The sequence below is a fragment of the Ictidomys tridecemlineatus genome, unplaced genomic scaffold (assembly GCF_052094955.1).
Source record: "Ictidomys tridecemlineatus isolate mIctTri1 unplaced genomic scaffold, mIctTri1.hap1 Scaffold_87, whole genome shotgun sequence".
Lineage (NCBI taxonomy): Eukaryota > Metazoa > Chordata > Mammalia > Rodentia > Sciuridae > Ictidomys > Ictidomys tridecemlineatus.
This window is the reverse complement of record NW_027526114.1, coordinates 643709-656821: the sequence shown is the minus strand read 5'-3', so window position 1 is coordinate 656821 and position 13113 is coordinate 643709. Positions and strand designations below refer to the sequence as shown.

The 13113-nt window shown below is 38.6% G+C and overlaps 1 pseudogene; it reads right to left on the bottom strand.

The window, feature by feature from the left end:
• Positions 1-9040: 9040 nt before the first annotated feature.
• LOC144374761 (small integral membrane protein 13 pseudogene) lies at positions 9041-9550 on the bottom strand (annotated as a pseudogene).
• Between the last annotated feature and the right edge of the window lie 3563 nt (positions 9551-13113).

The following is a 13113-nucleotide window of genomic DNA, read 5'->3' as shown; positions in this document are numbered from 1 at the left end:
AAGACTAGTCATTTATCAATTTGTTGACTATGTTAAAGAACTCAGAATTATTGATAGAGTTAAATGCATTTATCTATTAAGCTAGGCAGTAGACATTACAAAATGTTTACACTAGATCTGGAAAGATGATTATAGCTAATAGTTCTTAAGCACTTACCATATGTCAAGCACTATTCTCAGTTCTGTACGTGTCCTAGGACTTAATCCTTTTGCAGCACTATAGGGTTAATATTATAACTCTCCCCATTCATTTTATATATTAAGAAACCGAGGCACGAGAGGCCAAAAAATTATCCAAAAGATACATAATAAGTGTGGAGACAGGATGTACGTTAAGATTGTCTGACTGCAGAAACTGATCCACTTAGACATTATAGTCACAAATGTTTGTCCCTGCCCTTAAGCAACTAAGTCTAACAGAAGAAAAAATATACCAATTAAGTTTAAGGGTAATGTCATAAAGGAGTTAGATATAAAGTTCAAGAGATGTGCAGGAGAAGGATCATGTAAGTTCGTTTGTCACGACATATTTGTGTATCGTTATCTAATAAATGTCTGTCTTATTAATAAATCTATAAGCTCATCAAGAGGCAGGGACTTTGTTGGCTGGTTGTTTGATCAGCTGTTCACCTAGTGCATAGCACTTAATTGTTTTCATTTTTGCCTCAGGGAGTAAGAAAGGCTAAAGAGAAGCAATATTTGAGTAGACACTCAATGAATATGCTGTATGATTTTTGTAAATTTAACAATATGTTTCAAACCCGTACAGTAAGCAACATGTTGGCTCTGCAATTCCAATGCTCATAATTCATCCTAGAAACTATATGTAGTGCTGAGAATCGAACCTAGTGCCTCACACATGCTAGGCAAATGCTTTACCACTGAGCTACAACAAAAGCCTCCTCATTCTAAGGAAATAATAAAAATTAAGGCACTTTGTCCCAGTTGCTATTAAGGCTAGGTTTGTTAATGTAGTAGTACCTTTTCCCATGAATAGATAGATGTCTGAGAGTTTGAGAAAGAAGGCTGACTCAAATAGCTTTTGAATTAGCTTCATATTTTAGTGTACATGTTATATCTGTTCTTCTAATAATTCCATAGATAATGGAGATTAATTAAGCTGCCAAATATATTAGGCATTTCATGCACTAAAAAATAAAGCCAAAGAATTATCTCATTATAACTCTGCTCCTAAAATTATCCTATTTGTTTATGGAATTCTGTAACAAATATATGTTGAATCATTGCACTGGAAAAATCTCATAGTACTAGTGACTTGGGGAAAGGGATTGGGAGTATGCAATAATAAGGTTTGAAATTTATAACTTGCCATCTTAGGCAATAAACCTAGCCAAGTTTCTTAAAAGACAATTTGAGACACTAATAAAACTTCTGCCAAAATAATCTTTTGCAGAGCCAAAATAACTATAGGTATGATAAACTGGCCCTAATACATGAACTTATGAAAAAAACAGACTATCTGTAATTCTGATATTGCTGTTTTCTTGAAAAGTATGCATGGGAGAAAGCAATATTTTGTATAGCAAGTGGCAGAAATGCAGACAGGCTTCCAAATGATAATAATTTCTATTCATATAGAATTGTATAATTTCTAAAGATTCTTCACAAGAAAATTCTTTATTTGGTTTCTATGGTTATTTAAAGAAGTCACTTCACTTTTTGGTAATGTTATTTCTTTTTTTCTTTTCTTTTTCTTTTTTTCATTTTTTCAATGCTGGAGACCCAATTCCAGGGCCTCATGCATGCTAGGTAAGTGCTGTACCACTGATGCACATCACAAGCCTGATAATACTCTTTCTTAAATAAATTTTTTTATAGCTCCAACAGTGTGATAATAAGGTAATTTGAGAGAGAATTCATGATTGGTTGATGAGAAATGATCACCATGCTGTCAGGAAATATAAGGTAAGTCACTACAATGTTTATATCTGAAATTTTCGTTGTTTCTAATTAGCGTATTTATCTCTGCTTCAGATTCTACATCATTATCCTTCAAGACTCCACTTTACATATATTCTTATTGTTATATCCTCTAAATAGACAATTGGAAACCACAATAGTAAACACTGCATAAGAGGAAAATTTGACCTCTTAAAAGGAAAGAGTTGTCTACTGAGACTTGATGTGAACAAATGAATATTCATTCAGATAAACATCTGTTACTTCTACAAGTCATTGCAGTAAATCAGTTTTAAGAGGCTGTACAGAGATGAATATCATATCATCCTCCCTTACCCCAAATCAATCTCTTACAATGGAATTTCTTTGTTTGGATTTCATATAACACATGCTACATTAAAATACACTGTAGTTATTTAGCTCAGGCAACACAAAGCCTGTGCATATGCTTCTGAAATCAGTCCCTAATGGCTGTTTGTAATTATTTGGTATTTGCAACACACAACTTAGGTGAGTTTATTAAGTTTTATGGTTGTTAATGCTGCAATGTTGAGATTTGCAGTGTCTTTTTAGTAAGCAAGTACATGTTCTTGTAGCAAATTGAATACCTGTGCACACACATATACATGTATATATATGCAAACACACACACACACACACACACACACACTCACACACACATATATACAAGAGGAAAGAGTTGCTTTGCTAGACTGATTACATCATATTTAGTTATTAATTCAAACATTATTTATATCGAACTAGGCATGGATTGCCAGGTGATGCTTGGAATTTTCCTCAAACAACAACCTTACATGACTATTATTTGAATATGCTAACATAGTTAATGTACAAATATAATTTCTTAGTATCTTATGTTCTTTACAGGAATTAAGAAATTTCATAATTCTACAAAGTATTCTTCAACCTACATTATGGATGTTTTGTGAGATAGGCAGATAGAGTAAGACATTAGCCTTTGGAGATTAAGTTCAACCTTTATCCTTTCATGCCTTCTCAGACTTCAAGTAATGCAGAGGAAATTTCCATGCCTCTAATGATTTCTTGGTCTTTCTGGCAACCAGCTCCCATCTTGTAGGCATGTAGAGGTAGCATTCAGCCACCAGTCCTTACGAGCATAGAGAAGGCACTTAGACCACTGGAGATTTCAAAGATTGTAGGAGCAATGTGTCAAGAACCAGGTACAAATACCAAATATTTAATTTTTATTGTACCACAGAAAGACATTGCTAGCATTTTTTAAAGATTTGCTGCCTACCATACATTTTTTGTCCCTGATTTCCTTTTATACTGTCTTCTTTAATATTTTATTGATTTTTTTTATAGAGATATGTTTTGATTTCTCTTTCTTTTCCATATATTTAATGTGATTTCACTCAGTCTTACTTAAAATTTTGTATAGTTACAACAGTCTTCTTCAAACTAATAAAAACTAAATTGCATATAAAAACCATATTATTAATCTTTTCCATGGACTTTATATTATTAACATCACAATTTATATCATTTTGTTTTGTGTAGCCAAGAATATATCTTATACTATTGTTTTAAGACTTATGTCTTTAACTTTTATACTAGAATTTAACAGTAATTGCCACAGTACTGTTACAATGATATATTATTCTGCATTTATCTATGCATTTACCTTCAATAGAAAGTTTTATACTTACCTATGCATTGATAGTGCTATTCAGCTTTGGTTTGTTTTAACTTGAAGAAATTTGTTTAACATTTCTTGTAAGACTGGTCTTGTAATGATATACTTCTTCAGCTTTGTTTTTGAATATATGTCTTCTTCAACTTTAAAGGGCAATTTTGTCAGATATTACATTCTTGGTTGTTGCTTTTTACCTTTCTGCATTTTGAAAATGTTCCACTGCCCTTTTGTCTGCAAAGTTTCTGCTGAGACAGCCATTGACTACCTCAGGGAAAATTCCCTGTATGTGATATGTCATTTTTCACTGGCTGCTCTCACAGTTCTCTTTGTGTCTGACTTTTCACATTTCAATTATAATTTCTCTCAATGTGGAATTCTTTGGGTTCATCTTATTTAGACTTATTTGGATTTTATAAGTCTAGTTGTTCCTTTTTAAAAAATTTCAAGTTTTTTTCCCCATTGTTTATTTGAGTAAGTTTTTGGGTCTGTCTTTTCCTTCTTGGACATTCATTATATATATTGGTCTACTCAATGGTGTATTCACCAAACTTCCTTCATTCTTTTTCACGTTTTTTCTTTTTATCCAATTAACTGGGTAATTTCAAATGACCTGTTTTCAAATTCAGTGATTCTACAGCTTGATCTAGTATGATGTTTTGATGCAGACTGAATTTCTTTGGTGAATTTTTCAATGCAGTTACTGTTTTCTTTGAAGTCTAGACTTCTTTTAGCTCACATGTACCTTTGCTAAAATTTTCATTTTTTTTCTTTATTTTTTTTCCAAGTTAATTTTGAATACTTTGCCAGGTAATTCATATATTATGTGTCAGTAAAATTGGGGTCTTGAAGTTTCATCTTCTTCCTTTTGTAGAGGCATGTGTACTTATTTGTTCATTTTCCTTGTCTCTTAGAGTTAATACCTGCACATTAGAAAAAGCAACCATCTTTTCCAGTCTTCATAAATAGGAGTTTTATAGAACAAGACTCTCAGTAGGAAGCCCTGCCAGGGACCTTTCAAACTCTCTGTGTATGTGTCTTTGCTGGATTTGGTTGTGTAAATTCCCAGTTAGGGAAGTTCTTTTTATATTTGTTTGCATTTATTTATTTATTTCCTTCATGAATTCACAATCTTCTGCTGCTTCTGGATTCTGTCTGTGGTATCACTGGTTTTCTGGTGCAGCAGCACACCTGGACTCTTTTGAGGTCTCAGAAGCACACAGACATCTAGATTGTACCAGATCTCATTCATGCTCTGAAAACAGTGAGACTGAAGCCAATTCTGAATGTTTGGAATATTTTTCTTTCTTCTCTCTTCATTGCAGAGATGAGCCAGGCTCTGAGATTCTCATTGATTATTTTGTGCTGAGCCAGGAGAGGGCAGAAGATGACTGCATAGTAGTCCAAACTTTGCCTTTATTCTCAGTTTCCCTTGTATATCTAGAATATGCCTGGTCTCACCAGTGCTCTTAGACAGATGAGATAAAGTTAGTCCCTCAGACAGTCTCTGAAAATGCTGAAACATTGCATGCTTGATCCAGCTATTCCCTTGCAGGAAAAAACTGAGATTTGGTGATTTCTATACCCACTTTATTGAACAACAAAGACAGGATATGTATGATAAGTACTTACTTGATAGTCCAAACTGCCACCTTTCCCCCCAGTGTGTCAGGTATCTGGAGGATACCATCAGTGCTTTAAGATAAACAAGACAGAAGCGAGTCTCTATGGCAGCCCCTGAAAAAGTTGGAAACTTATACATACAGTCTAATTCTTTTCCTCCTAGGGAACTGGAATTTGGTGGTTTCCATCTGCTTACTTTTCAGTTCTACAAAGTTGAGGGACTGTGGCAGGTGCATACTTGCTAGTCTAAACAACCATCTTTGTTCTCAGTGTCTGCTACATGTCCACAGCATGCCAGCTTCTCACTTGCTTCAAGATATGTGACAAGGAATCAGACTCTTGGGTAGAATTCAGTCCCTGGAAAATTTAGAATGTTGGACACGCAGTCCATCTCTTTCCCTCCCATGAGGAACCTAGGATTTGGGGGTTTCAGCAGTGAACTCTGTGCTGAGCCTTGGGAAGGGCTACAGAGCATACTTGCTTAATAGATATCCTCCACATTTTTCTTTTTGTTCTCAGGGACTCTCACCCAGGGTCACTTCCTGTTAGGACTCACATTCAGGCAAGAAGTGAAGTACCCAAGGGTTACCCTTGGGTAGCCCTCAGGAAAGTCAGAAAATTGGATATGGACGTACAGTTCAGACCCACCCTTCCCTCCTCAGGAAGAAGCTGGTGCTGCAATTTCCTAGTGATACTCTGACACTGTGCTGGGAAGGACTTATATTGTTAGGGTTTTATGGGTTTTGCTACCAGTTTCAATGTGGCTAGTTTTGTGCTGCTCATAAAATAGAGTTCTTCATTTTTCACAAAGGAACTTGATCTGTGTTTCTTTGAATCTGTGTGTCCAAGAGGGAAGGAAAAGCCAAAGCTTCTCATACCATTTGTCTGAAGTCACCTCCCAATTTTTCTTTCTGCTTGGCTTTCTTTGCTTTCCTTCTGCCTTCTCCGTGCAGAGCTGTGTTTCCTCCCAACACTGATATGTTATTGGACTAGTTTGTCTAGCTTATTGCATCCAGCATAATCAAATCTCATGTAGATCTGTCACAGGTTCATATTCATGTACATGTTTATAAATACTCATCTATCTGAATTTGGCAGTATTTACAAATACACTTTTCTGCATTTTCTAACTCAATAACACATTGTGGGAATTTTTTTGAGTTATCAAGTATGGTTCTGTTGTCTAGTGGCTATGTAACATTCCATTATGAAAGTGTACAAATATTTTCTTCTCTTTTCTACTGAAGGTAATTACCTTATCTCTACTTTTCCCCAGTAAAAACATTTGCATAGGTGTTTGCAGATACTGAGGCTTTTATTTTGATGGGAATTTTCAGGAGTGGAATTTCTTAGCCAAAAGGTTTTTCACCACTCCACTTTCCTAATATCCTCCTTTACTGTATTTGCAGGGAAATGTGTTATTCTTTTGTTCACATCCTCAAATAGTCCCTGTGACCTCCTGAGCTCCAGGAGTTATTTGGCTGAACACCTCTAGAGAGGATTCAGTGGCCATCAGTTTCTAATTTCAAACGTGGAACAGAGATGGGCTGTTGCTGAAAAGTCAGTTTCTACATTGGGCAGGGGCTCTTGTCCTTGTTCTTACTGATGGGAAACTCAAGCTCAGCCTGTGTCAGCCTGGTCATCCAGTTAGAGCCATCTGAGCAGGTGAGAAATCACAGGTGCCTTTGTATACTCATCAGTGTCCTTACTCATAAGTCTAAAAGCAGTCATCTTTGAAATAAATAAAAAAATGAATCAATGAGATATTTATAATACTAGTAGAAGTAACTATAGATTCTGTTCCTTTTTAAATAAGAAGTTCTAGGTTGCTTATGGTGAGTCAGCATGCATAAGTCTGTCTACATGAAAGTAAGGTTGTCACAGAATTTAAAATGTGACTCTTATCTGAAGTTGAGGGTTGGTAACCAGATGTATACTTGAAACACTAGAAGACATTAGCCTAATTCTGGGTAGTCTTGAGAAAACAGATGTGTCTCTTTTTAACTGTCTTTCAAACCTACATACTCACTGATTATCAAAATACAGACAATCTGGGACTTAGAATAATTTGACTTATGTTTTTTATCAGGTTTATGATAATGCAAAAACCATATATATTTGGTAGATATCATACTTTGAAATTTTAATGTTGTCCTTATCCTTGCCAGGCAGGTTTATGGCAGATGCTCTCTTAGTACTAGGCAGCAGCAGCCAGCTTTGTCTCCTAATCAGCTCTGTGATCAGGAGGGGAAACGACCAACACTAACACCCTGTGGTGTTCTGTGAGTTCAGTGGGTTTTTTGGATATAGGCATTTGATAAATTAAATGAGATATTCAGTGCTTTATTATAAAATGGGTTTTATACTATAGGCTAAGCTACGTGTTCTGAGCATGCTTAACTTAGGTGAGGGTAAGTTATAATGTTCTGTAGATAAATTAGGTTTGTTAAACAAATTTTCAACTGTGATATTTTCAACTTATGACGGGTTTATTGGGAGGTAATATCATTATAATTTGATGAATTCCTATAATTTAAGTTATATTTCTCCCCCTTATGCCAGAGAAAGTACCTCAGATGGAGGCTACTTGTTTTGGATGCAACCTCCTCTAATTGTAGAGTATGATATCTTTGAACATTGGGGACAATTTTGAATTTGAGCATTAATGACAATTTAAACTCAACTTGAACCAGGGCAAGTCACTCCATGAATGTTGAATATGGAAGGAATGTCTTGCTTATTGATATGAAAAGCTGGGAGTAAAAATAAATTTTTTCTTTCTTTTTATAAACCAAAAGATTTTGACCACCAGCATGCTGAGGTCCCTTGTTAGCTGAACTGAGGGAACTAATTCAGTCAGTGTTTTGTCTAAATCTTGGTTCATTTAGCATTACAATCTGTATGCAATATTAGCTGGAACTGTTTACAGTTGTTTTCACATGGATACATGCACGCACACTCATGTGTATATGTATACACACATATTTATATATTTTTGTATACATATGAATATATATATATATATATATATATATATATATATATATATATATAAATTGAGCTTTTTTGTTAGCCATCATTATTATAAAACACTTTTTTTTTTCTTTTTGGGAGCGTGATGCTGTAGACTGTGAACCCAGGGCCCTGTACATGCCAAGCAAGTGCTCTGTACTGAGCTACACTTCTATCCAGGTTGAATGGCTTTTTAAGCTTCTACAATGCAATATGTGCTATTTTCTTGCCTTAAACAAAATAAAGGTAAATTTCTTCTGATATTTGATGCTTAAGTTTGATATAGATGAAAAATAAGACTGATTACAATTTTTTTACCACAATTTTTAAGTTAGAAGCATTACATGGAAAGACTACAAGAGATTTTTTTTTTTCATTTAGAGTTGTTCTCCTAGCTCTAGGGTTACACAGTTTCTTTCTGAACTCTATTTCAGAGTTAATATCATCAAATATTTTAAGCATCTAACCTAAATACTCTTATTCTTGTTTTAGCTCTTCCAACTCTCTAGACCAGGATCTATGAATTTGGGGGGTCACACTAGAAATATGATCTACATAAGAGTCCTGGCTGACAGTAATGAGATGCATCCCAATTTCAGACAAGTTAAAACATGAAGAATACATTTTGAATATTAAAATATACTTTTCAAGCTTGAAATGTTTATGAGATTCACACCAGTGCAAACAAACAAACAAAAAAATCCCAAGAGCCAAGGAATAAATGTGTTGAGCAGAAAGCTATCGAAACAAAATATTATCATTAAGATGAAATTTGCAAAGGTCCAATTTGGTTTTAATTCCATTTATTACTGTATGGCTTACATATAAATTTTTTGAACTGGATATGAAATCCAAGTATAAATGTTCTTCAGTCATTTAGTATATTTAAAAGCCAAGTCACTAAGACAGAGGCTCACAATTGCCTTTCGTTGTATACTAATAAAGGACCCTGTCTGGGATCAGTGGCCTTCATCAGTAGGTGCCCTCCTTTGGCGTGCAGATCTGATTCTGTGTGGGGAGGATGAAGGGTCTTCTTCAGTTTCAGACCCTGAAGGCTCATGATCTCCCTCCTGGGATCCTGTGTCTCCCACTAGTTCCCGTAGAAACTTGAATTTAGATAAAAACAGATGCCACACAAAATACCAACCGCACACCATCAGCAGCAGGACGATCAGCAGCGTGGCCACGAACACCAGCAGCGTCAGCAGCCCGACGTTGTGCCACATCTTGGGCGGAGGGTGGTCGCCACAAGGCGGCGGGCGGGCGCGGCGGGGGCAGCGGACAGGCGCGAGCGGGCTTCAGCGGCGGGCACCGGGCGCGGCCAGGCGCCGAGGCGGCATGGGCGGCATGCGCCCCTCGGCAGCGCCCCCGGGGGCGGGGAGGCGCGGCGCAGAGGCGGGCACCTCACCGAGGCCGTCCACCGACCCTCCTTCTCGCCTGTGCGGGCGGGGCGTAGGAGGGAGCTGGGCCTCAGGGCACTGTTTTCCCCTCTTCGCTCCGGGAAGCCCGGGACCGCGACGCCCGAAGACCCCCGTGGCAGCCGGATGCGCTTCCATGGCGGACGCCGAGTGTCTGAGGAGAGGGAGTGAGCACGGAGACACGTAGCGGCCACAAGGCCCAGGTTGTCGCCCTCCCGAGGATCCCAGGGCCCCCAGGGACGCCAGATGTCAACAACTCCCTGCGGCTGCAGCAGCGGCTTCTCCTGTACCATTTCCTTCAAAAGGCCTGGAGCCAGGATCCTACAGGAACTGGACAGAAGTTGATAGAATGTACAACAAAGAATGAAAACACGAAACACTGACCCAGCTGAGGGCATAATTTTTATTTCATCTCCTACCCTTACCTGCTGGTAAAAAGAAGATGATGGAAGGTTTGATCAATGTCTTCACATCAAGATATATTTTCTTTGAAATATTAAACACTGGTGAAATGAGCAGTATATGGCCCAGGACTGAGATGCAGAAAAGAGGTTACAGGGGCAACATGCACAAAAGCCTCTTTCCCACAAAGAAATAGAAAGGCAAGAGAGTGAGTTCCTGATGGAACAAATGCAGTTCTCATTCTAGGGCTGTCAGGCGGAAGACTGCTGTGCCCCGGTCTGGGACTTCCTGGTACCTGTCACTCCAGTGTGGCATGTCTGCCCTTATGGAACCCCAACAGCAAGTTTCTGCCAAGTTTCACTGCCTCCCCTTTCCGCTATGTGCTCACATGCATCTTTGTTCCGAAGGGAAGACTAATGGGTGGTGTGCTCTCATCTGGGAGACAGAGGGTGGTAAGAGTTTCCAGGAGGACAGAGACAGGCTGATTGGCTCAGCTAATCAGAGCATGGTGTTAATGAGGCCAGGTCATTTCCTGGTCCCCTACCACACCCAACCAGCAGTCTCCTTTCTGAGGTCACAAATTACAGTCTTCACCGGAAAAGGAGGGACCAAGGAAGAGGGTGGGGAAAATTCCATGCAAAAGCATCCTCTCTGCTGAAAAAAAGACTTATGCCATTGGGGGGTTATTGGCATTTTCTCCGCACATCTCATCTCTTGTTCATTTGGGACATGAACACAGAGGAACACTGCACCAGTTAGTTTTGGCTGCATAACAAATCACCTCAAAAAATTGATAGTTGAAATCAACAATGCATGATTCTTTGGATCACCTGAGCTTGCTTATGAATTAGCGATAGAGGGTGGTTGATTTTCATGGTCTGGTGGTCGCCATGCTGGTGGGCAGGTTAATGCAGGACACAGGACTCCTGCCTCTTCTTCTTCAGCAGACTAGACTTCTTCCCATGACTCTAATAGATGAGATCACAAGGAAAAGGAAGAGAGGGAATACTCCCATTTATGCTGGCTTATATTATTGGAATATTTTGGATTATTCCAATAATCCCATGATTGTATTAGATTTATTCTAGAAACAGAAATGATAAAACAGCATTAATACATTTTAAATGAATGGTGGTGATTTTAATGCAGAAACTGTACTGAGTGCTTTACACACATTAGCTCACTGAACCCCATGAAACAGGCAATAAGCAACTGCTCCAAACTCCAGCCAGAAAATGTCAGAATCAGTATTCAAAATCCAAACTTGAACCACCATAATGGACAGTCATCACTCATGCACTCTGGGAATTCCATGCCTATGCCAACAATGCCTCCATGGTTCAAAACTTTACGGGAATTCTGCTTTTAAAGTCCACAGAGTTTGGGCACTACTGAGGGAATTGGTCAGAATAGGCATTGCTTCCTGTGGTTGCTGCACAGAGATCAAATTTGGCCCAGATATATCAGATGACTGAGGTGAGTGATCCAGCTGGATTAGATGGATGACAACCAATGTGTGACAAGAGAAAAAAATGATTCAGTTGTCTAGATGACAATGTGATGTCTGGCTCCTCATCATTTTATGGACGGAATTTGGATTTTTAACTCTAGTTCAACTGCCAATTCTGCTTAGTCTCTCTGAGACATGGGGCTGATTCCTTCCTCCTTCCATGTTTCCATTTTCTCCTCTGCATAACAAGAAGCTTAGATTACATGAATTCCAAGATTCTTCCAGGTCTAGGAATAAATGACTCTGCAACACACTGTTCCTTATAAGAGATCATTTTCACCTAAAGTAGTGTAATTTCACATCTTCAAAATAAAGGCATGCCTTTGCCACAACTTCCTACTCAGGACATGGGGACAGAGGTTACTGTGTAGCAACAGACCTGATTCCTTGGGAAATAAGTAATTTCAGGGAAGAATAAATATCATAATCTGGCCAGGAACTCAGGCTTGAATACTGTGCATCTTGCCTCTCAACCTCCATGCTTCATAAATTTTTATCATTTATGCGTTGACTTTCCTGAGCAGGAAAGAGACCAGATAAAGGAGCATATTAGACCTTCTTATTCCCATGCAGATGTCCGAGGCTTTCTTTGGTCAAATCTGATCTGTATTTCTTCTTGGTTAATACCCCCAGAGTGCTGCAGGCTGCTTTCTGCCTGAATGTAGCATAAATAAAAGTGTGTAATCTTGCAAGGGTGAGCGGAAGTGGAGAGCCAGCAGGGACCCAGACACTGAGGACAAGATGAGCCGTTCCATTTCCCCACTTCACAGACCTTATTCTTGCCCTCCTGCAAAGCCTTAGGAAGGCCTCATGGGGGGAGTTTGAACTCACTCCCACCCAATCCTAATGGCTCTAGCTACTCAAGCGTTCACTAAATAGCTCCTCACAGCTGTTTCGAGTTAGGTGTCTGTTTATGATGTTGGCGTATGTGTGCTTATGTCCTGTGTGCATGCCTTGTCTCCTTGGTTCTCCAGCTACCCAAGGCCCCCAGCAAATCCACCTGGACTCATTCAGAATCCCAAGTGGAGGCAGATCACAAAGCAACTCGATGTTGTAATTCAGGAAGCGTTTACAAAGGTTGTATTTCATAGAGCATGCTCTCTGTCATTCATAAACCCGAAAGAAGACAGAGTTGAAAAAGAGGTGTGCAGAGAATTATGGATGTCTTTGGATTCCAAAACAAGTAAATTACTCTCTTTTACCATTGGAGTAAAATTCATTGTAATCTTCTTGAAACAGGTACCTTTTTCCTTTCTAAGTGTCCTTAATGACTAGTTTAAGACTTTTCACTGACTTTTCCATTTATTTGTTCTTCCATTCCTTCAACAAATGTTTATTAAGTTTCTCCATGTACATTGCCCTGTTCCAAGTCCCCAAGGAGATACGATGACATGCTTGCTGCCTCTGAGTGGAGCAGTGTCCCTCCAAGCCAGTGGATTTGGCTAAGTTATAGAGAGACTTTTTTTGCTTGTCTTCAGCTTCTAAGATCAGTCTGAACATGGGGTGAAATCACCAGTGTTTGTGGCAGGGGAGGGACCCTATTCTACACCCAA